Genomic DNA, 26,059 nt, shown 5'->3' on the forward strand with positions numbered 1-26,059 from the left:
CATTCAGTTCAACCTATTTTTATTAATATTACTTATGAAGCTATAAAACACAAAAGTGTATCAGAAGGTTTTTCTCATTTTCCAAAGGAAGAGGTAGCAGAACCTGCTACTATATTTTGCATGAATCACAAAAGTTTTGTTCACACTAAACCCTCCTGAACTTGTCTTTTCTAAAGAGAATTGCTTTGTTTGAGTAATCAATATTAGGTTTACAGTCAGCCTGAGCATATAAAACTAAAAGCATGTTCCTAACAACTGAGTTCTTCTAGCATGATTAAAACAAGACACAAAATATTACAACCCAGAATTGATACTGAACCTCCTTTGAAGTTCAGAAAAATGTGGATAACATTTTATTCCTATTATTTTTCATTTTCACATTCATTCACCCTTCCTGGTCCCCAGCTGAATGCGAAAATGTAGAAGTACAATGAGACGTATTGTTCCCTCTGCGTTGTAGGAAGAACCAGAAATCTATGGTTTCTAGTTCAATGTTAGCAGACCTGAGGTTAATCCAAAGCAAACTGAGCTGGCAAACCTTTTTAGGTACGTCAATGAGTCTTGTACAATTGTATGCTGAAGATTATATATAGTGGTGATATATTGTGCATTTTGCATAGCTTACGTGCAATTACTTTGTTCCTGGCTCTGCACAGAGTATTTTTCTATATACTGTAAGTCATTTTATTCTCTCTAGGATTTTATATAGCACCCATCCTTCAGTATCCAGACATTTAGAAATGCATGTTGTATACTGAAAATGAATATTCATATTTTGTTTTGGTTTTTACTGTACCTATTATCTTCCTCTAAAAAGAGAGATAGAGTCCAAAATCTTCTACATGAAAAATGTAAATCAGATATAAACTAGATAATGCTTAGTCCTGCCATGAGTGCAGAGAGCTGGACTAGATGACCTCTTGAGATCCCTTCCAGTCCTATGATTCTGTGATTTACTGGGCTTATATAAGATATTCAAAGTAAAAGTATTGATTGTTGAGCAAACCCAAATTGAAGCATCTCCATATTCTGGTGAACTCAAGGCAGTAGGGAGTGGTTAGGGCAAGTAGTGTAGAGGCTTGATTTATTTTAAACTTTAATTTCTGACATACTGACGGACAAAACCATGGATGAATTTTATTCATCGGCTCAGTGAATATTCAATGAAAATGTTAGTTTTCGCTGTGTTGGACAGCTATAGTCATCAAACATAGAAACTTAAAACTGTCTGTAAGTAAATAACATACACCTCAACATCTGCAGTATATCCTGTTGTAAGTATAGGAAATGTTTTCCTCTGTATAACTGGCAAACTTTTAAGAGTGACCATAGTAACATATCCCAAAATGGAATGACCACATCTTTGTGGGGGGGAGAGGGGGGGGAAGAGGGTACTCTTAATCTGACATACGTAATGTGGTTATTGCATTGGAATGCTGTCTAGCTTTTCCCTTTCACCCAACTAATATTTATGGATGAGCTACTAGATTCCTCTTTTGTTTGCAAAGCATCTTGGAATGTTCTGTATGAATGAGGCAGTGTAAAAGTAATTTATGTTTGGGACTATGACTGTATTTCTTAAACCAAGACTTTTCATAAACTTATGGCCTGATAAGTACTGTCTTTAAAATTACATTTCAATGTGTTGGGCAAAGTACTTGATACATGTTATTGACTAGCCCAGTTTGGGAACTGAATTTCCAGAGAGGATGTGATAGAATAATTAGTTTATAAAAATATAGTAGAACCAATTTAAGTGCAAATACAAGTATAATTCTCTCTTTAATGAGCAACTGTAAGTGCAACTCTATTCCATGTTTTGTACAACCTTCTTTGAGTGAAATTCACCACTGTGCAGAAGACCATCATGAAGCCTGTGCTAACAATTAAGTCTCATTTATGACCTATTCTGAGGACTTAAGTGGTACATAGACCTTGTGCTGTCCCCCTGCACAGTGGTGAATTTTACCCATAGTCCTTACCAAAGCTGGTTTTACATTGTATCTGAAGAAGTTCAACACTTACTTAGTGAATGTCTGTGGAGCTATTAATAAATTATTTATGAGAAGTTTCAAGAGAGTGCCTTGTGCAATTCCAGTGTCATGGAGTAGATGTTTAGAGACCCTCAGAAGCCCGTAATTCTGTCTGTTGATGATGGTGGATGGTGCTGTATTTTCAGTTTCCAACATGGCAATCTAGAGCATGCCACTTGCCCCATCGCCAGAGATCACATGACGCCTAGATACTCTGATGACAGACACAATATAAATAGAACTGGTCTAAAATTTGCCAGTGCCATAAGGTACTGAGATGTCTACATTCTATAATTCTCAAAGGCCAAGACTGCAAAAGCCACAGTCAAGGTCCTAGTCTGACAAGTTTTCTTTAGATGGGGAATCCCTGTGAGAATAGAATCAGACCTGGGATTACACTTCACCAGACAGTTCTTAAAGGACTGCCTTAAACTGATGGGAGTCCCACAGAGACTATATGACCCATACAGAGCACAGTCATCTGGGATAGTGGAATGAACCAATCACATCATAAAAGTGATGTTGAGGAAGTTGTTTGATCCCATTAACTGGCACACCCTAGTGCGTTTGATTTTAATGGCATTAAGAGCCATTAAGATACTCATCAAGGTGATGACAGGCCAAAACGTGAAGCTGCTAGAACACAGAATATGGTACACAGGTGGTGCTCAACTTCATGGAATCAAAATGCACACCTACCTGCAAAATATGCAAGAATATTTAAATCAGGTCCACTTGCAGGCAGCTGCTATATTGGGAAAATCCAGATGTAAGGCAAAAGACTACTTGGAGAAAAGCCAATGAGAGAATGTTTAGGAGGTTGGAGACCAAGTAATACTGTTGTCCTATAAGGCACCAGAACATGGGCTCAGAAATCGATGAATCAGACCTTTCCAAATCATTGATAAATTAAGTTTAGCAGTGTACAAAATAAGAGTGACAGGAGGCAAGTGTCCCAGACATAAAATCTACCATGCTAATCAGCTAAAGCTGTGTCAATCGCCGAGGTCACAGGTGGATAAACTTGCTTTTCAGGGACTAGGTGAACAACACTCTGTGGGAACACCAAGCGTGAAGCCAGCAGTCAACAACCATGAAGTGGACACTGGTATTTCTGATTTATTACACGCTTGTCTTTGCTTCAAGGGTAGGACTCTGCCAAAATCAGAATATTGGTACTCGTATACTGCAAAATAATACAGCAGGGTGCCCAAGACCAAGAAGTACAATGACATACAAACATCAAACCATTGAAGCACCTGAGACAAAATTCACCCTTGGAGGAGATCTAACCATAAGGTTGTCTTAGAACTACACAGCAATTCTTTAGCAAGCGTTCCTACTTTACTAAGGTTGTAAATATTTTGAATCCAAATTCAGTGATAAATATTGTGTGGAATCGAAAAGACGAGACATGGAATCAGAAAGATATGAGGTAATTTGGGGATGGAAATATGCAGAGAGACTGGGGAGACCAATAACTACAATATGGGGTGAGACCAAATTTACTCTTTGGACCATTGAGACTTCACTAACAATACACATACTCTTAAACATGTCAGGCAGATACTGGGTAGGAATTTGAGTAGGGGCCCACACTCCCAAATTCCCTGACAACTGTGTTTAGTGGAAACATATTCAGCTAATTGTTGAACCATTGAACTCAAGAAAACAATTCATAAGTGAAATTCTAGATGTTGTAAACTTGGGCTCTGACCCACAGTTCATCCATAGCCCTGTCCAAGAGGTTAAGGGAATAAGAGCTGAAAATGTTAGTTTTGAGTGTAAATTGGCAGAAGTAACTTCGCTACCATCTAGCAGTTGGAAAAAAGATATCATCAGAAGCTTCATCTGACTCCATTCCACTCAACTCCAACTCCTACTCCAAAAGAGCTCAATTAAATTTCCCTAGCTAGCTTAATTCTAAATTTGCACAAACTTAGCATTCAATGTGGAAGTGTCCCTCCCAAAATGGTAAACCCCCTGACCTAATTAAACAGCTTAACAATTATTTCTCTCTGAATATTCCCAAAAGCTATACTGGATCCATCCTTACAGAGAGTACGTATTCCAAGAATTAACCTGAAGAGTGGGGGTTGGTTCCCTCTCTTCCCTTGTCAGCTAGTGTGCTTCCTAGCATATCAAGGGGTGTTTACTCTGTCAGGACCCACTGGTCACTGCGACAGCTATGGGCAAACTTGGATGGCTCAGGATTGCAGTCCTCAGGAGCTGTGGGACTTAGATAAACTCTGTCGGTCTTAGGGTGACCAGATGTCCCGATTTTATAGGGACGGTCCCGATATTTGGGGCTTTTTCTTATGTAGGCTCCTATTACCCCCCACTCCCTGTCCCGATTTTTCACACTTGCGGTATGGTCACCCTAGTCGGTCTATCCATAGATATGGACAGATTCTGAACTATTGCAGCCTGTTGGTGGCTAAGAATAGAATATGAAATCAGTTCCACCGCCACTTCAAAGTGTGAGTCTCCGGACCCCACTGCTACTGCTAATTTAACTTTAGGTACCTTTAATATCACAACACAATTCAACATACAAAGCACACTTAACATGTGTATCAACTTTATACAGCATAATCTCTTCCTTCTTGCAAAATTCCAAACGACAAAGAAACCACACAATAAAATATGACTAATTGATAAATCAGTGTGAATCATGGTTGTGGAAATGGCCAAGAAGAAATAAAAGAAGAAATACCTCACTAGCCACACCAGGAATAAGAAGGAAAAACAGTGAAAGAGGAACTCTCATGCCTGAAGCTAATTCAGAGCACAGTACCTGCTGGCTGAGACACAGCTGCTTTGATATCTAACTCCGGTTTGCCCAAATGTGAGAGCAACCCATCTCAGGGGTCTAAGCCACAAGATGGGGGTCCCCACCATGCATCCATTCAGGTCCCATCTGGGTTGCCACCTGTTGCCTGATTCTTCAGTGTTTGTTCATTATTATTGATTTCCAGTTAGTGCCAATTTAAGAGTTGAGGATCGTAGGGTTCTAGTCCAAGAATCAGGCACAACAGAATCAATGTTATCGTGTTCAGAACCCCTGTGTGAACAATGATGACACCCACACTGAGGGCAAAGCAAAGCTTTAATCACTTTTATTAGTAGCACAATTAGTTAAGATACAAATACTCCAAAACTCATAAAAAGGTAGCAAACATGCAGTTAAGGTAATATCTCATACCATTCCTCACATATTTTCACACCCTCTCTTGGGGATCTGGTGGTAAGAGACAAAGATCTTGCTCTGTCCCTGGCATACCATATAAGTCTGATGGTCCAGATCTCCCTTTACACAGTAGTCTGGTTTATTATAGGGCCTTGAGATTGTCATGAATATTCATACATATGCTCAGCCTCCCTTGTCCATCTCTAACTTCCTCACCCTAATATTGTTGGGGTGTCCTTCTCCTATAGGTTAGTATATTAATGATTTTATCTTACTATCATACATGTCAACTCATTGCCAAGGCAAGTTTGTGGTTAAGCATGTGCCAACATTTCTATCCTACAATATCCAAGCCTAGTATTATTTCAATGTTCCTGTGGTTACCCGGTATCACTTTGTACAGACTCCCTGCCTAAGCACAATGTTCCCAGTTCCCCAAAGCGCAGGGTGACTTATCCATGCTGAAGTTCATAGGTGTCAAAGTCTGATCGCTAACTGCTTAAGTTAATGCCTTACAGGATACAGGTCTGTAGGTTCCTTGCATTCCTGATAAATAAAGTAAAATGCTACAGCTAGCTCTGTGGGCTACAATATTAATAATTATTAGTGTTATGACAGTGTCCAGGGGCTCCAACCTAGGTCAGGTCCTGCTGTTCTACACACTGTACAAGCATATTATTTGCTGTCCCAGAGGATTTATGATATGAATAGACAAGACATATCACAGATGGGGGCGGGGAGAAGTACTATAATCCCCCTTTTATAGATGGGGAATTGAGGCATAGAGGTACAGATCCTCAAAGGTTCCTAACTTCCATTGAAATCAGTCTGGAAACTGAACTATATCTGGGTTTCAGTCTGGTGCCCTTAGCCACAAATGCATACTTCCTCTCCAATTTATTTAAAATTAATTAGCACCCCCAAAGCAATTATGAGTGCAAAAATAGAATAGAATACAATTCTGCCATTCGGGTCAAATTTGGGCCTTTGTCTTCATCCATGCAGCCTCACAGGACTACATAAATATAAGAGAAAAGTCTCTCAGGAATAGCATAGGGTAAAACTAAGGATTATTTATTAGCATATGTACTTTTCCTTTATGTTATATCCTTTCCAACCTCTTCCCTCTCCCAAGCTCAGAATCTACTTTGATGTTGTGGTTGTGTGTAATTCATCAAGTTACAGGACCAATGGCCCTAGACGGGATCACTTTGTTTGACTCTGATGAAACACTTATGAAGCTTGACATTCATGAAGTGATACAAACACTTATTCATTAGCATTTCATTGAAATTCACAACTTCATTGCATGGATGAAGTACCACATCTTAGATAAGAATGTGGAAATAAACCCAACAAAAGCTGGTTTATAAAATGGGATTAGAAAGGAGGAGGGAGAAAAACAGATACAAAATCAAATTGGTTTACAATTCATGCCCAGCAAAGGGCTTTCCTTTGCACAGCATTGATCCCAGTAATTCATGTACCATTTTAATTTTGCTGCTTAGTACTTTCAGGACTTCATTCACAGATGAATGCCACATACCTCAGTGAACACGTAGGTCCTAGCTTTTTAAATGGTAAGAGTTTTTTTATTATTTTATTTTAGCAAGTACTTTATTTGTTCTCTTTTCACAGTTTTTGTAACTGTTTCAAAAATGATGCATTATCTATTACTAAGCCTGGCACACTATACAAAACCTAATGTTATGAAAAAGTAAGAGGGGGGGACAGATAGGGAGAGAACTGCATGAACCATTGTTCTGTAAAACTGAATGCCATGTCACTGGAATAAATTGAATGTCAGAAAACTGCACTGGACAGCCCTGAACAAACAGAATTTGTTGATTTATAATGGCACAGGATATGTGTAAAAATAAGTGAAATATTTTTATAAGCAGCAGATAAATAATCATTTGTCTTATTGAAAAAATAGCATTTTGGGGATGAAAATGTTATCAAAGGACAAAAAAAAAATACCATTTTCTGTGTCACTGACCTAAAACAACAAAATAATAATAAGTTAAGATTGTTGTACATTGAACTTGGCCACACTATGTCTCTATATAGGGACTAAAGAATACTGACCATATACATTCAGGGTCTGTTGAGCTACATGGAACATTTCTATTCAATCAGTTTCATGGAGACCCAGGCTGGCATAGTTATTGATGCACAGACTCTTTTAAACAGAAAGTGGGAGTTTCTCTAAACCACCATTCCAATTGCACTTGGCTGGTACTAAGTCCGTATTGTGATAAGGGATTGATCAACAACTGTGCTTAGACTAGACAACTATCATCATTGCTCCCATTTATTCTCCTCACAGACAAATCTGGTTGTTTGCAACTTCTTTCTCATACCATTATAATAGTTGGTACTATTTGCCTGGCATTTAACAAACGCCCTAGACCAATCTGTTGCTTTTTGCAGCAAGGAATTTATGATAGGAAATTGTGCCAGGGTACTAGCTGAGAACCAACATAAGGGTGATCAGTGTGTGCCATAGCAACAAAGGAGAAATAATGCAAAAATCCTCAACACCCCAGAGTGAAGACCCACTTTTCAGGCTGTTACTGTGGTGTCAGGCACATGGTTTCAGCTGGAAGAGCTTGAATATAGTTTCAAAATGCAATACATGAGACCATGGAAATGTAGAACAACATACAGTTTGTATTTGGCAGTACAATTACTAGAGGTGATAATAAAAAGGAATTATAGAATGTTTCATGGATGAAAGGCACAGGTGCAACCATGCAGATTTATTTTGGGAAAGAGGCTAAAGGAGAGGGACCAGGATTAAAAACAAAAAATGGGTCAATCTCTGGGTCACCTTCAGAACATTTCAACATACAGATGCAAATCCCTGCATTCTAGAAGACTTAAGACATTCTGGAACTATGATTTTTGCTGGAATTCTATCCGCTAAGCCGCCAATAGCACATTGTGTTATATTACAACACAGAAAATGCATACAAAAAAAACACAGAGCCACAGATCTTATCTTCATCCTCCCTTCCCAGCATCCAAGGTCTCCAGTCTCTCGCTTTACCCAACCCCTCCAATATGGCATGTAGATATTGCAGTGATCAGTGCACTGTATTTAGACATATACTATGCCAGATTCTGGTTCCTGCTACAGATGCTTTAGGTTTCTCCTGTAGCATAAAGGGGCTTCAACAGTGCAGGAGAAACATAGGAAGGATGTCAGCATCCCTACACTACTATGGCCCTTCTGTGTGAGAAATGGTGGGGGCATCTGAGAGTGGGAACACAAAAACACTGTCAATTCTGTGAATAGCCCAGAAACTAGGAAGTGCAAAAGTGGAGCAAAGCTCCCATTGTTCCCCCTTTTCCTAGGCTGCACCTCCTGAGAAATGGAGCACCGAATGTGGCCTTATCCCTGCCCTCTACGTTCTCCTCTCACTACTCCTTACTATTAGGTCCTTTCTATTTCCTGCATATGCTGTTGGCTTCCACTCAGGTTGTTCTGACCACTCATGCTGAACTTCCCTTCATGATCTAATTCACTAAGGGGGGCATGGGTGAGTCAGGTGGAATCACTGACTCAGGAGAGCACTCAGCAAAGAGGCATAGCCTTATCTACCTGCCCTTCAGCGATTAAAGGCAAGGGGACCTTCACATCCTCCTGCTCTTGAGAGGGATGGGCAGTCAACCGAAGCCCCCAAGCTCTACTGTCAGCCTCACTCCTGATGGGAAAGCATGCCTTCTAACTTCCAGTATCCTCCTCCAGTGGTTCCAGATGGACAAAATGAACATATATCACTAGGAACATTCGAGTATTTAGATCCTGCTTCTTGTAAATTTTAAACAGTGGTTTGTCCAATTAGTTATGTATGTGTACACTCAGCAGACTACCAATGAAAAGTCACCAGTTACCAGGGCTGGTGAAATTGCCAGCAGGTTGGCCGAGCATGCATGCACCCAAGGAATCGATCCCAGTTCTGCCACACCATAAAATTGCTACTCTGACATCCATGAAGCCTTCCAATGAGACTCTTTCTTACCCCCAAACCAGCCCTCTACTGCACATAGACAGAGCTGTTTGGAGTCTGAGACACTGGGCACTGGTGTGAGTGAGAGCCTACAGGCAACTCAAGTATATATAAAAGTAGTTAATGAGCCAGCCCAGAACAAGTTACCTGTTTTTTCACCTTGAAAATCTGGTCTCTCTAAACCTAGAATAGAGCAATGTGATATCCATTCACTCTCACCCACACCAACTCTCCATGCTGCAAATAGGAACAGTTGATAAATGGACCATATTCTCTGCTGGAATAAGTTGGCACAACTGCATTAACTTCAATTTGACTGCACCAATTTATACCAGTGAAAATCTGACCCAATAACTTTACTGCTCTAGAATTATGTTTTAATCTTCTGTGTGATGCTTAATCAGGCAATTCAGCTAGTGAAACCAAGCAGGTGAGGGGCACTGTAAGCTGTGAATGACTTCACCTTTGCTTTCCATATTAAGGGACTTTTTTGATTTTGCTAAAGTTGACTACTTGGGCTGCTTCATTTCATCCAATGCCCTTGAAGCATTAATTGTAGTGGGTTGGCTGTGAAATCTCTAATATTTCCTAATACACCTCTACCCCGATATAACACGACCCGATATAACACGAATTCAGATATAACGTGGTAAAGAAGTGCTTTGGGGGGGTAGGGCTGCGCACTCCGGCGGATCAAAGCAAGTTCGATATAACGCGGTTTCACCTATAACATGGTAAGATTTTTTTGGTTCCTGAGGACAGCGTTATATCTGGGTAGAGGTGTAGTTATAAGGATTTCAGGAGTAGTAGAGAGAGATTGGTGACTCCCACAGCTAGCAAAGATAAAACATGTGGGAATCTATCCATAGATGCTACAGTCTCCTATTTTCTCAAGAAAAAACAAAAACAAATTTTATCATGTTTGTAAAAAGGGAATTTTAAGAATCTTAAAACTGTGTCTCAATGCAGCATTGAGACAGAGCAAAATTAAGACACACTGCTACTTTTGAAAAGGATTTGGTATTTCCTTTGGCTGATTGTCCTACTGCCCCTTGGCTGTAAGGCAGAGTTAAGGATGTATCATTTCAGTACCTTTTTCTTTCAGTTTGATAGTCAAAATTCCTATTACAGGAAGGGGTGCAATCCACCTTTTTAACAAAAATAAATTTAATTTAGACAGCTTATCCATAACTGCAACAGCCCATAGTCTACTTATTTGAATGCTATCATGCAATGAAGATTTTTTTTCTTTTATGTTCCCTTTCCTAGAATAATTTTAGGATTAACTAAGAAATTGTTTAACAGATTGAACCTTTATTCATGCAAAAATTACATCCTGGCTAATAACATGAATGCTAAACTCCAGCCTGCCTTAATTTGAAATGGCTCAAATATTATTAACTCTCCCAAGTCAGCACTTACAATGGCAGTACACAATTAACTACATTGGCACTGTTGGTACTGCTGTGCACTGTGCCTGTGCCTAGTTTTCAGAAATGTTGTGTGTCCAAAACTCCAATGAAATTAATTGAGAACAATGGGCACTCAGCATCTCTGAAAATTAGTCCCATAGTCGTGAATATTTTTTCTTGATAACTCCCAGACTGATTGTATTTGGACATGCTGATCCTGAAGTTATGGCTCCATAATTAGAAAATTGTTCAGTGGTTTTAAATGGACAAATCACAGTTTATTATTAATTTGGTGATCTGCTTATTATGTAAATATTCCAGCATGGTTTTTGGTATGACACAAGAATTTCTGATATGCTAAGTATGTTTTCGGAGTGGGAGTCGGCTGTTAAATACACCAAGTCCCAGTTCAACCAGCAATGTTGCATCCTCATTATTATGTCATACAAGGGGGTACAAATTCTACTTGGTATATGTCTAAGTAATCCTCATTTGTAAGCACAAAGATGCATTTGCAAAGTGAAATTGAGTTTTAAAAAAACAAAAAACTCCCCCCAAAACAGGCCCTGTTTTGTGTTGTCTTTTCCAATGTGAATCAGTTGTCACTTTTTTCTCCCCTCCCACAAATTACCTCAAGTTGCTCTGCTTCCCAGGCCTGGCAATGCATATCACTTACCTCTTGCTGTGTGCTAGGATGCTATTTTTCATATCATACTTATTCATTATGCATGTGATCCCTTTCTCTTTCTCTGTGCCCTTACTGCACAGAGGCAGTCCTTAGTCATCACACTTGGAACTGTAAGTGTAATGCTAGATCTCCCTGGGCTCATTGAGAGCATGTTTGTGCTTTTATTTTGCTCTCCTGCCTTACCCACAGCAGGGAAATAAAGGAAAGAAATCTAGGGGCCGATCCTCAGTTGGTGTAAATTCTCGTAGCTCCATTGAATACACACTGTTTATTCTGCCCTACATTGTTTATGGCCATTCTAAGCTCCTAGTCAATCATTTAGCATTTTTATAGGGAATATTTCACATCCCTACAGCTGCTACACCACCAATTATTTGTGCTAACAGAATTATTTAACTTCTACCAAAATTATTTACATATGATCCTTACTCTCCACTTAATGTCACACATGCATTGGTGATGTACATTATCTACCCACCCTCTGAGACATACTGTCTGATCATTGCATGCTAGCTCTCACCAGTCTGTACTGCCAGCAAGTCACTGTCTTCATGGAAAAGTATTGCAGAGAAGCGTTCACTCCATTGAAATCACATTCTTAAGTGGCAGCCAGAAAGATAACCTGTGGCTTGACTTTAAACAGTGATTTGTGCTTTCTTTATCTCACTCTTTTCAAAAAAATAAAGTATGTATCCTATTTTATTCCACGTTCAGTTTTATCTACACTACCCACTGTAATTCACGACCACACTTCTCTGTAGTTTAAGGTATCTTAGTTCCGTACTGATGCAATATTTGCTGCTTTAGCCAAAGCAAAGTTTGGTGGTTTAGACAGTAGAGTAGTTTGTAGCACTATTACACATGACTTGCAAGTCATTTCTCCCTGTGCCTTCAGGGTATCCCTCAGGTAATTTCTCCCTCATATAAATAGAGGCCACAATCTCTCTTTAAATTCATGACCAGCCACCAAGCTGTTATTCACACAACAAAGGCATACACATATCTATGTATTAGGGCTATCAAGAGATTTAAAAAAAATAATCACAATTAATCACACAATTAAAAAAATTAATCATGATTAATCATGCGATTAATCACATTGTTAAACAATAAGAGAATACCATTTATTTAAATATCTTTGGATGTTTTCTACATTTTCAAATATATTGATGTCAATTACAACACAGAAAACAGTGTACAGTGCTCACTTTATATTTATTTTTATTATAAATATTTGTGCTATAAAAAACAAAAGAAATAATATTTTTCAATTCACCTCATAAAAGTACTGTAGTGTAAACTCTTTATCATGAAAGTTGAACTTACACATGTAGAATTATGTACAAAAAAACCTGCATTCAAAAATAAAACAATCTAAAACTTTAGAGCCTACAAGTCCACTCAGTCCTACTTCTTGTTCAGTCAGTCACTCAGACTAACAAGTTTGTTTACATTTGCAGGAGATACTGCTGCCTGCTTCTTGTTTACAATGTCATCTGAAAGTGAGAACAGGTATTCACATGGCATTGTTGTAGCCGGCATCACAAGATATTTACATGCCAGCTGCATTCTCATAGACTCATAGACTTTAAGGTCAGAAGGGACCATCATGATCATCTGGTCTGACCCCCTGCATGCTGCAGGCCACAAAACCCTTCCCTGGACTCTGCCGTTGAAGTCCCCAATCCTGTGTTTTAGTGACTTCAATCGGCAGAGACCCTCCTGCTAGCGATCCCTGCCCCATGCTGCGGAGGAAGGCGAAAAACCTCCAGAGGCTCAGCCAATTTACCCTGGAGGAAAATTCCTTCCCGACCCCAAATATGGCGATCAGTAAGACCCCGAGCATGTAGGCAAGAGTCTCTAGTCAGACCCCTGTTGGCCATTATACTATTTACGTACCATTGCTTGGTTTTCCTTGGCTACTATGTTTTACCATTAAACCATTCCCTCCATAATGGGGGGAGGGATAGCTCAGTGGTTTGAGCATTGGCCTGCTAAACCCAGGGTTGTGAGTTCAATCCTTGAGGGGGCCACTTGGGGATCTGGGGCAAAATCAGTACTTGGTCCTGCTAGTGAAGGCAGGGGGCTGGACTCGATGACCTTTCAAGGTCCCTTCCAGTTCTAGGAGATGAGATATCTCCATTAAAAAAATAATAATAATAATAATAAAAAAATAAACTTATCTAACTTAATCTTAAAACCAGACAGGTCCGTCGCCCCCACCGTTTCCCTCGGAAGGCCGTTCCAATATTTCACCCCTCTGACGGTCAGAAACCTTCGTCTAATTTCAAGCCTGAACTTCCCCACGGCCAGTTTATATCCATTCTTTCTCGTGTCCACATTAGTACTAAGCTGGAATAGTTCCTCTCCCTCCCTTGTATTTATCCCTCTGATGTATTTAAAGATAGCAATCATATCCCCCCTCAGCCTTCGCTTTGTCAGACTAAACAACCCAAGCTCCTCTAGTCTCCTTTCATACGACAGGTTTTCCATTCCTCTGATCATCCTAGTCGCCCTTCTCTGCACCCGTTCCAGTTTGAGTTCATCTTTTTTAAACATGGGAGACCAGAACTGCACACAGTACTCCAAATGAGGTCTCACCAGCGCCTTATACAAAGGAAGCAGGACCTCCTTATCCCTACTAGATATCCCTCGCCTAATGCATCCCAAGACCGCATTGGCTTTTTTTACCGCCACGTCACATTGTCGACTCACAGTCATCCTGCGGTCTACAAGGACCCCTAGGTCCTTCTCCTCTTCCGTTACTTCTAACCAATGAGTCCCCATCTTGTAACTAAAATTCTTGTTAGTTATCCCCAAGTGCATCACCTTACACTTTTCACTATTAAATTTCATCCTATTTCTGATACTCCAATTCACAAGCTCATTCAAGTCTCCCTGCAGAATATCCCTATCCTCCTCCGAATTTGCAACGCCTCCCACCTTCGTATCATCCGCAAACTTTATCAGCCCACTCCTGCAATCACTTCCGAGGTCAGTTATAAATAGATTAAATAAAATGGGTCCCAGAACTGAACCCTGAGGCACTCCACTAGTAACTTCCCTCCAACCTGACAGTTCCCCCTTTAATACGACCCGCTGCATTCTCCCCCTTAACCAATTCCTTATCCACCTCTGGATTTTCATATCGATCCCCATGTTTTCCAGTTTAACCAATAATTCCTCATGGGGTACAGTATCAAACGCTTTACTGAAATCCAGGTATATTTCCCTTATCTAATAAGTCCGTTACTTTCTCGAAGAAGGAGATCAGATTCGTTTGGCACGATCTGCCCTTTGTAAAACCATGTTGTAATTTATCGCAATTGCCATTAACCTCAAGGTCCTCAACTAGTTTCTCTTTCAGAATTTTCTCCAGCACCTTGCACACTACAGATGTTAAACTAACAGGCCTGTAGTTACCCGGATCACTTTTTTTCCCTTTCTTGAAAATAGGAACCACATTAGCTATTCTCCAGTCTAACGGGACCACCCCGAGTTTACAGATTCATTAAATATTATCGCTAATGGGCCTGCTATTTCCCGCGCCAATTCCTTCAATATTCTCGGATGAAGATCGTCCGGTCCTCCCGACTTAGTCCCATTAAGGCGTTCAAGTTTTTTTTCTACCTCGGATACTGTAATCCCCCATCCTGTGTTCCCCTCTGTAATGGTGCTAGTATCCCTAATCCCTTCATTGGCCTCATTAAACACCGATGCAAAATATTCATTGAGATATTGCGCCATGCCTAGATTATCTTTAATGTCCTCTCCGGCTATAGTCTTCAGCGGTCCTACTTCTTCTTTCTTTGCTTTCTTCCTATTTATATGGCTATAAAAACCTTTTACTATTGCTTTTAATTCCCCTCGCTAGGTCCAACTCTACACGGCCTTTGGCCTTTCTCACTCTATCTCTACATTCTCTGACTTCACTGAGGTAAGTTTCCTTACTGATCCCTCCCCTCTTCCACTCTTTGTACGCTTTCTGCTTTTTCCTAATCGCCCCTTTGAGTCGGTCGCTCATCCAGCTCGGTCTAAATCTCTTGCTTAATAATCTTTTTCCCTTTTTGGGGATACAGGCCTCTGACAGCTCATGCATCTTTAACTTAAGGTAATCCCAGGCTTCTTCTGCCTTTAGATCCATTAATGTGTTTGCCCAATCCACTTCCCTTACCAGTCCCCTTAATTTGTTAAAATTGGCCTTTTTAAAATTATAAACCCTAGTCTTTGACTTAATTCTGTTACTCCTTCCATTTAGTTTAAACCGAATTAGCTCATGATCACTGGAGCCCAAGTTGTCCCCTACTACCACTTCCTCAACGAGGTCCTCACTACTTACCAGAATCAAATCTAAAACGGCCCCCCCCCCTCGTCGGTTCAGCTACCACTTGATGAAGGAATTGATCAGCAAGCACATCTAGGAACATCTGAGCCCTATTATTGCTACTAGCATTTGTTCCCCAATCTATATCCGGGAAGTTAAAGTCCCCCATAATTACACAGTTTCTATTAGTATTTACTTCTCTAAATACATTAAACAGTTCCTTATCCATATCCTGGGTCGATCCTGGCGGTCTAAAGCACACCCAAAGCACTATCCCCGGACAGGCTCTAGTAGTCCTTTTACCCAGTGTGAGTATTGCCCAGACGGACTCTGTGTTATCTATTCCATCCACTATTATTTCTTTACAGCTTATTTCACTATTTACATACAATGCCACCCCCCCCCCTTTACCTTTGTCCCAGTCTTTCCTAAACAGCGCATACCCCTCCATACCTGTGTTCCAGTCGTGACTGCCATTCCACCACGTTTCAGTTATTCCTACGATATCCGGTTTCAATTCTCGGACCAAGAGCTCCAATTCCTCCATTTTATTACCTAGGCTTCTCGCATTGGTGTATAAACGACACCCTATGTCGTTTAGCCTGTCTCCCATTAGTAGCACTATATGTTGCGGGCCTCTTTGTGTCCGTCCCCCCTGTCCTTCCTATGTCCAATCTCATCTCCCCGGCTATGTCTCCTCTTATTTCACCTAGCTTTTCAATACTGGAATCTGGCGTGGAGATTAACTGTGCATCTCCCAACCGTCTCCCCAAACTTCCTAGTTTAAAGCTCTTTTAATAAGATGAGCTAGTCTCCCTCCCAGAAGTCTATTTCCTTCCCTACTCAGGTGAAGCCCATCCCTCGAGAACAGGTGTCTGTCCCCGAAAGCCTCCCAGTGGCCATACATCCCAAAGCCCTCCTTATAGCACCACTCCCTTAGCCAACTATTTATTCTCACAATCCTATCAGCCCTTTGCTGCCCTTCCCTCGGAACAGGCAGAATCCCACTAAAGATAATCTGAGCCTCTATCTCCTTGAGCGTCTTCCCCAGCCTGGCATAATCTCCCTTGATTCTCTCTAACGAGAACCTAGCCGTGTCATTCGTTCCTACATGAAGGATTATCAAGGGGTTCTTACCTGCTCCTTTTAGGATCCTTTTCAACCGCAGGTCCACATCGCGTATCTTAGCGCCCGGTAGACAGCACACCCTTCTGTTCTCCGGGTCCGCCCTGGTCACAGGCCTGTCCAATCTCCTCAGTAAAGAGTCTCCAATTACATAGACCTGCCGTTGCCTGGCAACAGTGCGATCTAGTAATCTAGTCTCTGATCCCTCTAGTCCTGACCTGTGTCTGCTCCTATCTTCCCTTATACTCCCCCTTATGCCTTCCTGAATCCTACGGGGGCCCAGAATTGGTGCTGTCTCCATCAACTCGTCCCCTCTCTCTCTCGGACTAGCTGCTCTTCTCTTCTTCCTCACCCTCCCACCTTCAGTCACCACCTGCTGCCCCTCCACCTCGTTAGCCAAACACCCAAACCTATTCCTGAGTTCTATTCCCCCCTCACTGGCCCTCCTTTTCCTTGGCCTGCTTCTCACAGTCACATGCTTCCACTTCCCTTGTTCTCCCCCTTCCATTCCCCTCTCGCTGTCTTCTACTACTGCCTCCTCCTCCACCCTAGAGCATTCCCCTCCAGCCCCGCCTTGCCTATCCTCCATCAGCTGCTCAAACCCCCGTCTAAACTCCACCAGGGTCTCTACCTGTATCTCCAACCCCTTAATCTTTTCCTCCAGTAACACTATAAGGCGACGCTTCATACACACATACCTTTGTTCCGGGTCCCCTGCTAGGACTATGTACATACTATGTACATACCACAGCTCCCACATGCTGCCATCTGCATTCCGTCTGCTGCTGCTTGGCTCATGGCTGCTGTGGTCTCTGGTCTCTGCATCTGCGGGTGTGGAGCACACAACACACCGCGCCCTCCTGCCTCCCCCTTTACCTCCCCCTGCAAACTCCCCTGTTAGCCGCCCTGTTTGCTGCCTCCAGTGCCGCTGCTCGCAGCTGTGCCGCTGCCTGGCTGGGCGGCCGCTTTTATGGGCCCCCTAATCAGCTAAGCCCCGCCCCCAACTCAGGGCTCGGCGTCCCTCCCAGCACCCAGCCCCTGCAGGCCTCTACAAACACACAAGAACAACAAGCATTAAAGATTCATATGTCCTTTCATGCTTCAACCACCATTCTAGAGGACATATATCCAGGCTAATCAGGAGTTCTGCTCGATAATGATCCAAAGCAGTGCAGACCGATGCATGTTCACTTTCATCATCTGAGTCAGATGCTACCAGTAGAAGGTTGATTTTCTTTTCTTGTGGTTCGGGTTCTGTAGTTTCCACATCAGAGTGTTGCTCTTTTGAGACTTTTGAAAGCATGCTTCACACTTCATTCCTCTGATTTTGGAATGCACTTCAGATTCTTAAACCTTGGGTCCAGTGCTGTAGCTACCTTTAGAAATCTCACATTGGTAACTTCTTTGCGTTTTGTCAAATCTCCAGGGAAACAACATGTGCTGGGTCATCATCCGAGACTGCTATAACATGAAAGATATGGCAGAATGTGGGTAAAACAGAGCAGGGGACATACTATTCTCCACCAAGGTGTTTAGTCGCAAATTTAATTAATGCAAGAAGTAGGACTGAGTAGGCTCTAAAGTTTTACATTATTTTGTTTTTGAGTGCAGTTATGTATTAAAAAATCTACATCTGTAAGTTGCGCTTTCACACTAAAGAGATTGCATTACAGTACTTATATAAGGTGAATTGAAAAATACTATTTTTTTTATCATTTTTACAGTGCAAATATTTGTAATAAAAATAATAATATAAAGTGAGCACTTTGTATTCTGTGTTGTAATTTAAATTAATATATTTGAAAATGTAAAAAAAAATCCAAAAATATTTAATAATTTTTTTAATCGCCATTAATTGTTTTGAGTTAATCGTGTGCGTTAACTGCGATTAATCGACAGCCCTAATATGTATATTTAAGTGTCACAATGCATCGCATTCTGTCTACTATTGGCCTGATTTTTAACAAGTGGTCTGCATTTTGTGGGCACGTACAATGTCTAAGAACTTGACTTGTAAGCACAATGTTGCACTTTGCACAAGTGGTAGCCAAATTGGGCTCTTTTTAAAAATTAGACCCTATATCTATGTCTGTGACTATGCTGGGATTTTGTGATAAGGTTGCATAGTGCATATGAGGCTTGAGGGGTCAGATTAAGAGATGTGTCATGGAAGACAGAAGGGAAATTGGTGGGAAGGGTTTTGCTTCTGGGTTTGAGAAAATGCTGCCTGGTGAATTTGTGTTTCTAAAGACAGAACTGAGTGAAAAAGAAATATTGCTGTATGGACCTGTTTGGAAGTGGGAATCCTTGAAAAAAGCACAGAATGATAAAGGGATGATGATAAGAAATGAAACACTGAGTGTTTTCTCTTTTTTTTTTAAATGCATGAAATTGAAATTAAAGATGGGAAAAAGATGCAAGTAACTGAAACTTGCCAATGTCTTCTCTTCTGCTGTCACAGGAATTTACCATTGCTTTCTATCTCAGGGATCAGCAACCTTTGGCATGCGGCCAGCACATACCTCGGCCTGCGCCGCTTCCTGCAGCCCCCATTGGCCTGGAGTGGTGAACCGCGGCCAGTGGGAGCCACGATCAGCCGAACCTGCGGATGCGGCAGGTAAACAAACCCGCCTGGCCCACCAGGGTGCTTACCTTGGAAGGCCGCGTGCCAAAGGTTGCCAATCCCTGCTCTATCTAGATATTTATTCTGTGCCCGCAACCACCTTATTTGAGCCCCTTTCAAATATCCAAAACTGATCGCAAAAGTGGATTATTACTCAGTTTTTCATAGTAAACTGGGGAAAAGAAAGGAATACCAGTGGGATGCAGAAATTTCCTTTCAGACTCCAAGTTTGCTAAGCACTCCAAACTTGTGGGTGTAAGAATCATCACCATTTACACCTAAGATACAACTGGATAGCCAGGTGGCTGTCTGGGTTATTGCTCCAGTAATGTGGATTATCCCAGTATGTACCTGAAACTTTAGAATTCCACCTGTTTAGCAGAAAGAGAGTGTTATTCACTCAAGAACTCAGTGTTATTCACTGCAACAATCCTGAAGACAGGAAATCCCCAGGAGGAAATCCCCTAGTGGGAATTTTAAAATGTACATTGGTAGCTCTCAAGGCAGAGAATTTTCAATCCCCTAGGGGGAAATGCTTTTTAATGGATTTAATCTCTCTCTCTCTCTCTCTCTCTCTCTTTTTTTCAGTTTGCAGGAGTTACCATGTATTTTCTTATTGCCATGCTGAAGACCTTGTTATTCGGCCTGGACGCAAACTAAGAATTCCATTCCATGAAAAATTTTGAGGTTTTGACATTTATTTCCATTTGATGTGCAGCAAAACTAAGACCTTTCAAAATTTCTTGCATGCGTGTGCACACACACACACACACCCCAAAACCAAAAGACAGCCTAGAATAGCCAATGGTCATAAATGCCTGAACTAGAGGTTCTGGGGATACTGCAGCACCCCTTGGCTTGAAGTGATTTCTATCATATACAGGGTTTACAGTTTGGTTGAATAGCTCTCAGTGCCCCCACCATAAAAATTGTTTGAGCACCCCTGCCAATAGCCCAGTAGTTATGACACTGTGGTGGGAGTCCTAGGTTCAAATCCCTGAGCTACCTCTCACTTTACCAGAAATTCCATCCTGGATCTGAGAAACCTTCTGATTGAAAGTTTAAAAGCTAAGTTTCTGTGAAAGGTATTCTGTTTGATGGACTGGCATTCTTTGAAGGAACAACACGTAGATGAAAAGATACTAAATGAAGTCATGTTCATATTTGATATCATAGCTCATATCACATCACCAACTCTCTTAATGGCCTCACCTAGAGGACAACAGAATGGATTTTTCAGTTTTATGTGACAATCCATGACAGAATATTTCAAGCAGATGAGCAACTGTTCAGTGCTATTTCCTGAAGTCTTACAATAAAAAACAGAGCAGAGTCACTCAAAAATGCATGTGCCCTGTTAAGGGCTACGGGTGGATCAACAAAACTTTAGTGTCAATGGGATCAAAGGCTCTGGAGCCTCTGTTGCTAGACTTTAAAACCCATGGAGAAGAAACCATGATTGCTTCTTCATTTGGACAGCTCTGAGCACAATGACAGTGACTAATGACTAATAAGAAGAAGCCTTGCTATATAGCAGTTTAAAGACAAGTAGTATTTACATTTTATGGTCAATTTAACAGGCACCAATGGAGCAAGCTAAATAACGATATAATCAAATTTGCTACAATATTCTGTATAGAGTACAGATTAGAGATAGGCAAAACGGGAAAACCAACCAGTAAACTGTTATAGCAGGGCTCTTCTTCCATGACAGCTGCCAAAGGGCGAGAGGCAATCAGGTACAATGGAAAAAATTTTATTCATTACTTATAAAATGCATACCCTGTGTGTACCTGTGGCTATGTCTACGCTTACAGCAGCATGTAGAATACAACTCTACATGCAGCAACATGCTCTAGTGAAAGGCAGGATGTGTCCACACTTGTTCCTGCAGTGTGTAGGTACACGTGGCAAAGAAAGGCTCCAGCAGCAACAAGGCAGTGGGGCACTACACTACTAAAAATACCAATGTAGACATGGGAACTACTGATTGGGAGTAGAGAGCCCATATAGGGTACATGCCCTGGGAGTTCAGGCGTGTAGGGCACTCTACGCTACTCACCAAAGCCATGCCGCACCGACAACACTGCTACTTATACCCGTGTTAGCTGGGCACGCAGCATCTGTACTGTACACACTGCCATAAGTGTAGATGTACACTACATCAAATAGAAAAGATCCTAGATAAGTGGGTCTCGGGCTATTTAGTGCTTTATATGGAAAAAACAGTATCTTAAAATCCATCCAGAAACCAAAAGGCAGCCAGTGAAGGTCACGGAGCATACATTTAATGTGCTCATAAAAAGGAACACTGCTGGTGACCTGGACTGAAGGTTTAAATTGTAAGTGTCATGTACAGTGCTTAGCACAACAGGTCCCCAGTCCTCACCGTGACCTGGGGGCACTATTTCAGTATAACCTATAATTCACAACAAGAACAATAGTTCTTGTTGTGAAGTAACAAGAGCTAGGACTAGTAACACTGCTCTACAGCCAAAATGCTTCTGAAGTAAATGTAGTCAAACTTTACTAATTCTGGGTCACTGAGAACAAAAATGATGCTTAAAATTGTTGATCAGCTCTAGTTTTCAAGATATGCTATTGGGTCAGTATATACGACCCTTGACTTGGGAATGGCGGCGGATAAGTGAGTTATAAAGGGAAGGGATCTCAATTTAAACCAGAAATGACTAAAATACATCTTTGACTGGATCTATGAATAAATCTATGACTGGGTTTGGACAGTACTTGCTTTTTAGGCAACACAATGAATGATGCAATCTGAAGCTGGTATTTCGTCATACATGATATGAATTACATCATGTTATTTCTAGAAGTCATGAATGATGCAATCATAACGAAGCTTACATCACTCTGCTGAATAAATTGCCCTATATCAGCTCTAGAAATCATACAGTGTCGTGCTCTCTTATTTGTCAGTGTTTGATTTTGCAAAGGGACACATTTCTGTTTAGCCAAAGTGAGCAGAGATGCCTCATACTTGTGTGAACAGTACAGATAACTTCTGCTATGTTTGTGGTGAAGTGACTTTTGCATCACAAAAGCACAGTCTAACCACTATGGTTAAGAAAGCCTATCACCTTTATTTTGGCTGCAAAATTGGAGATCAGGACAAGAGGTGGGCCCCACACATATGCTGCAACACTTGTGCAACAAATCTTCACCAATGGTTGAACAGGAAAAGGAAATCTATGTCTTTTGCAGTGCCAATGATTTGGAGAGAGCCAACAGATCATACCAGCAATTGTTACTTCTGCATGGTGCCTCCAGTTGGGAAAGGTGTGTCAAAGGAGAAAAAGTGGACTGTGCATTATCCAAACATTCCATCAGCTATACGCCCAGTACCCCACGGAGAAGGACTGCCAGTTCCTGATGCACCAGAATCATTCTCACTTGAGCCAGACGAGGAAGAGGATGAAACTTCTGGTCCTGAACCATCAATGTCACAGGACCCACATTTTCTCCCATCCTCCTCCTCTGAACCACATCTCATAACACAAGGTGAACTGAATGACTTGTCAGGGATTTGGAACTACCCAAGAGTAAGGCAGAGCTGTTGGGCTCCAGACTACAGCAGTGGAATCTTCTGGCAGGTGATGTTAGGGTTTCCATGTTCCATGACCGTCAAAAGGATCTTGTCCCATTCTTCTTCATGAAGGTGATCTTGTAGCCTGCAACAACATCGATGGTGCGATGGCAGCCCTCAACATCGTTCACAATCCAGATGAGTGGAGACTGTTCACTGATTCATCAAAGACGAGTCTTAAAGCTGTTTTACTGCATAATGGCAATGTTTTGCCATCAATTCTAGTTGGTCATGCAGTCCATATGAAGGAAACCTATGACAACATGAAACCACTTTTGAGGTGCATAAATTATGACCAACATCAGTGGCAGCTTTGTGGAGATTTGAAGGTTGTTGCTCTCTTGCTTGGTCTGCAGACTGGATACACAAAGTACTGCTATTTTCTCTGCGAATGGAATAGTTATGCAAGAGATTCCCACTACATCAAGAAAGATTGGCCACTCCGACAGTCATTGGAGCCTGGGAGGAAAAGAGTTCAGCATCCACCACTTCTTGAATCAAGGAAGATTTTGTTACCACCCTTACTCATCAAGCTGGGTCTGATGAAGACCTTTGTCAAGGCCATTGACAAAACACAAGCAGCTTTCAAGTACCTCCGTGGAAAATTCCCAAGGTTAAGTGAAGCTAAGATAAAGGAAGGTGTCTTTGTTGGTGTCCTCAGATTCGTGAACTTCTTCAAGATGATGCATTTGACCATGCACTGCGTGGCAAGGAAAAGATGGCATGGAAAGCCTTCCACTTAATGGCAATAAATTTTCTCGGAAACAACAAGGCAGACAACTACAGGTTGTTGGTGGAAATCCTCCTCAAGGCATACAAAAGCCTTGCTTGCAACATGTCACTAAAGATACATTTTTTGCACTCTCATCTAGATTTTTTTTCCACCGAACTGTGGAGCAGTGAGCGACGAGCACAGCGAGCGATTTCACCAGGACATTGCAACAATGGAGAAACGCTATCAGGGCAAATGGAGCTCATCAATGCTTGCAGACTATTGCTGGACAGTGACAAGAGATGCTCCATTTAATGAATACAAGAGACAAGCCAAGAAGCGCCGAGTAGACACTGAATAGGACTAAACTATGTACATAATAGTTTTTTGCCTTTTGTTTCATAATAAATTTTATTTATATAACCCTTTTGCTGATTTTTAAAGTGTTACATAAACTGGACAGTTGAAATATTATCATGTAAAGCAACCATAAACACATGAAAAGACCTAGGTTTACAATTTATGATTAAAACTCTACTATCTACACAATATACATAGACATAAAATGTAAAAACTTAAATATCTTAGAAACAGTAGCCAATCAGTTGTTTTAATTGTCATATTTGAATTCAGCACATCAAAATACATAATAAATAGCACATTTTATCTCTGAAGCAGACGACTTCTCAAAAATTGTAGATCAGTGTAATTTGGCTGCTGGCATGATCATATATATATATTAATATTTTAAAGGTTAAACAAATGGTAGAAGCATGACAACTTTGGTGCTAATATGAACAAAAACATGAAAGGACACTCTCAAGCGCCTAGCCAGAGGAACTGGACATACCGGGAATAACTGACCTTGAGAAAGTAAGAGACAGGAAGGGAATGCTGACTGTCATCTTGACCCAGCAGCAATATCTCAAGGCCAGATGCTCAGCTGGTGACGTTGGTGCAACTACACTTCTTTGCAGCAGCTGAGAATCTGTCCTTCAGTCTTCATCATGTTTATGGACAAAATATTTCTGAACAACCAGAAAAAAACCTTTTCCAGCCACTGGCGCTACATTGCCTAATCCCATCTAATATGGACAAAGGTGCATGTCTGAATATTGTCAGTATAGAGAACATAATTAAAGTACTTAGTTGTAAGCACTTTGGGGAAAGGACTGTCTTTTATTATATGTTTGTTCAATGTCCAGTATAATTCGAAACAGTTCCTGCTTGGGCCACTGAGCATTGCATTTCTATTATTTGTATTAACAATAAACAACACAAATATATAAAGTAAACCATGTGATTAAATAGCAGCCTCAGGAGGCAATAAATACAGTGGACAAAATTATGGACCCAGGACCAGTCCTTAGGGGGTCGACACATTTAGATTAGAACTTAAGAATTCAGACCCACAGTGTATTTAAAAGGAATGGCTGGTAATACAGACCCACATTGCTGAAGTGTGGGATACTAAAAATCAAAGGAAGACAGGCAGTAAAACAATATCTATGGTGAATTGTATCTAAAGTGGTAGATCAAGTAAATTCACAGCAGACACAAAACTAGTTTTAAAGAGACTTACTTCTATCAACGCTGTTTCTTTAAAGTCACTGGGTCAAAATGTGATCTCATTTACCACTAGTAGAATTTGAAGTAGTTCTGCTGGTTTATGTGAAGTTACTCTAGATTTACACTGATATAACTGAGAACAGAATGTAGCCTGAAGGCTGCAAAGTGGTAAAGGAACTGTTTAGGGCCATGAAATAAGACAAACTGATTTAAAGAAATAGCAAGGAAAAATTAGACTTATAAATCAACAATTGTTTCAGTGCTAGACTAGAATGTGCTATAAAAGCACAGCTAATAGGGGCTATATAGAGCTGCACTACTCCTTCAGGAGCAGGGGGTGGCATTGTGCCTCCAGGTGGCAGAATGTCATCTGGTACTCCTAGGTGTACATAATCTATGCAGCCTTTACTGTACCCCTGTGTGGAGTACTGCTTATTCAACATTAGTACTGGTAAATGTGTTTCACAAAACATTCTGAAAATGTGTTGCTTTCTTGAAATGCTATGCCAAAACATTCAAAATTTTCAAAATTTTCAACAACAAAAAAGAACAGAAAGAAAGAAAGAAAACCAAGCTACCAGAATTTTTTGATTTTCAGTTATTGCTCCCCCTCTTTTCTCTCTGTATTTTTCTTTTTTTCCCCTTCCTCCCCCATCCCCACACTGCTATTGGAGAAATAGAGTTGGGGTGAGCTGTGAATTGCTGGGCTAAAAGATGAGGACTGAGGGATGGGGGGAGGGGAGGAAGCGAAATTAACAGT

This window comes from Chrysemys picta, chromosome 1, assembly GCF_011386835.1.
Source record: "Chrysemys picta bellii isolate R12L10 chromosome 1, ASM1138683v2, whole genome shotgun sequence".
In the NCBI taxonomy this organism is placed as follows: domain Eukaryota; kingdom Metazoa; phylum Chordata; order Testudines; family Emydidae; genus Chrysemys; species Chrysemys picta.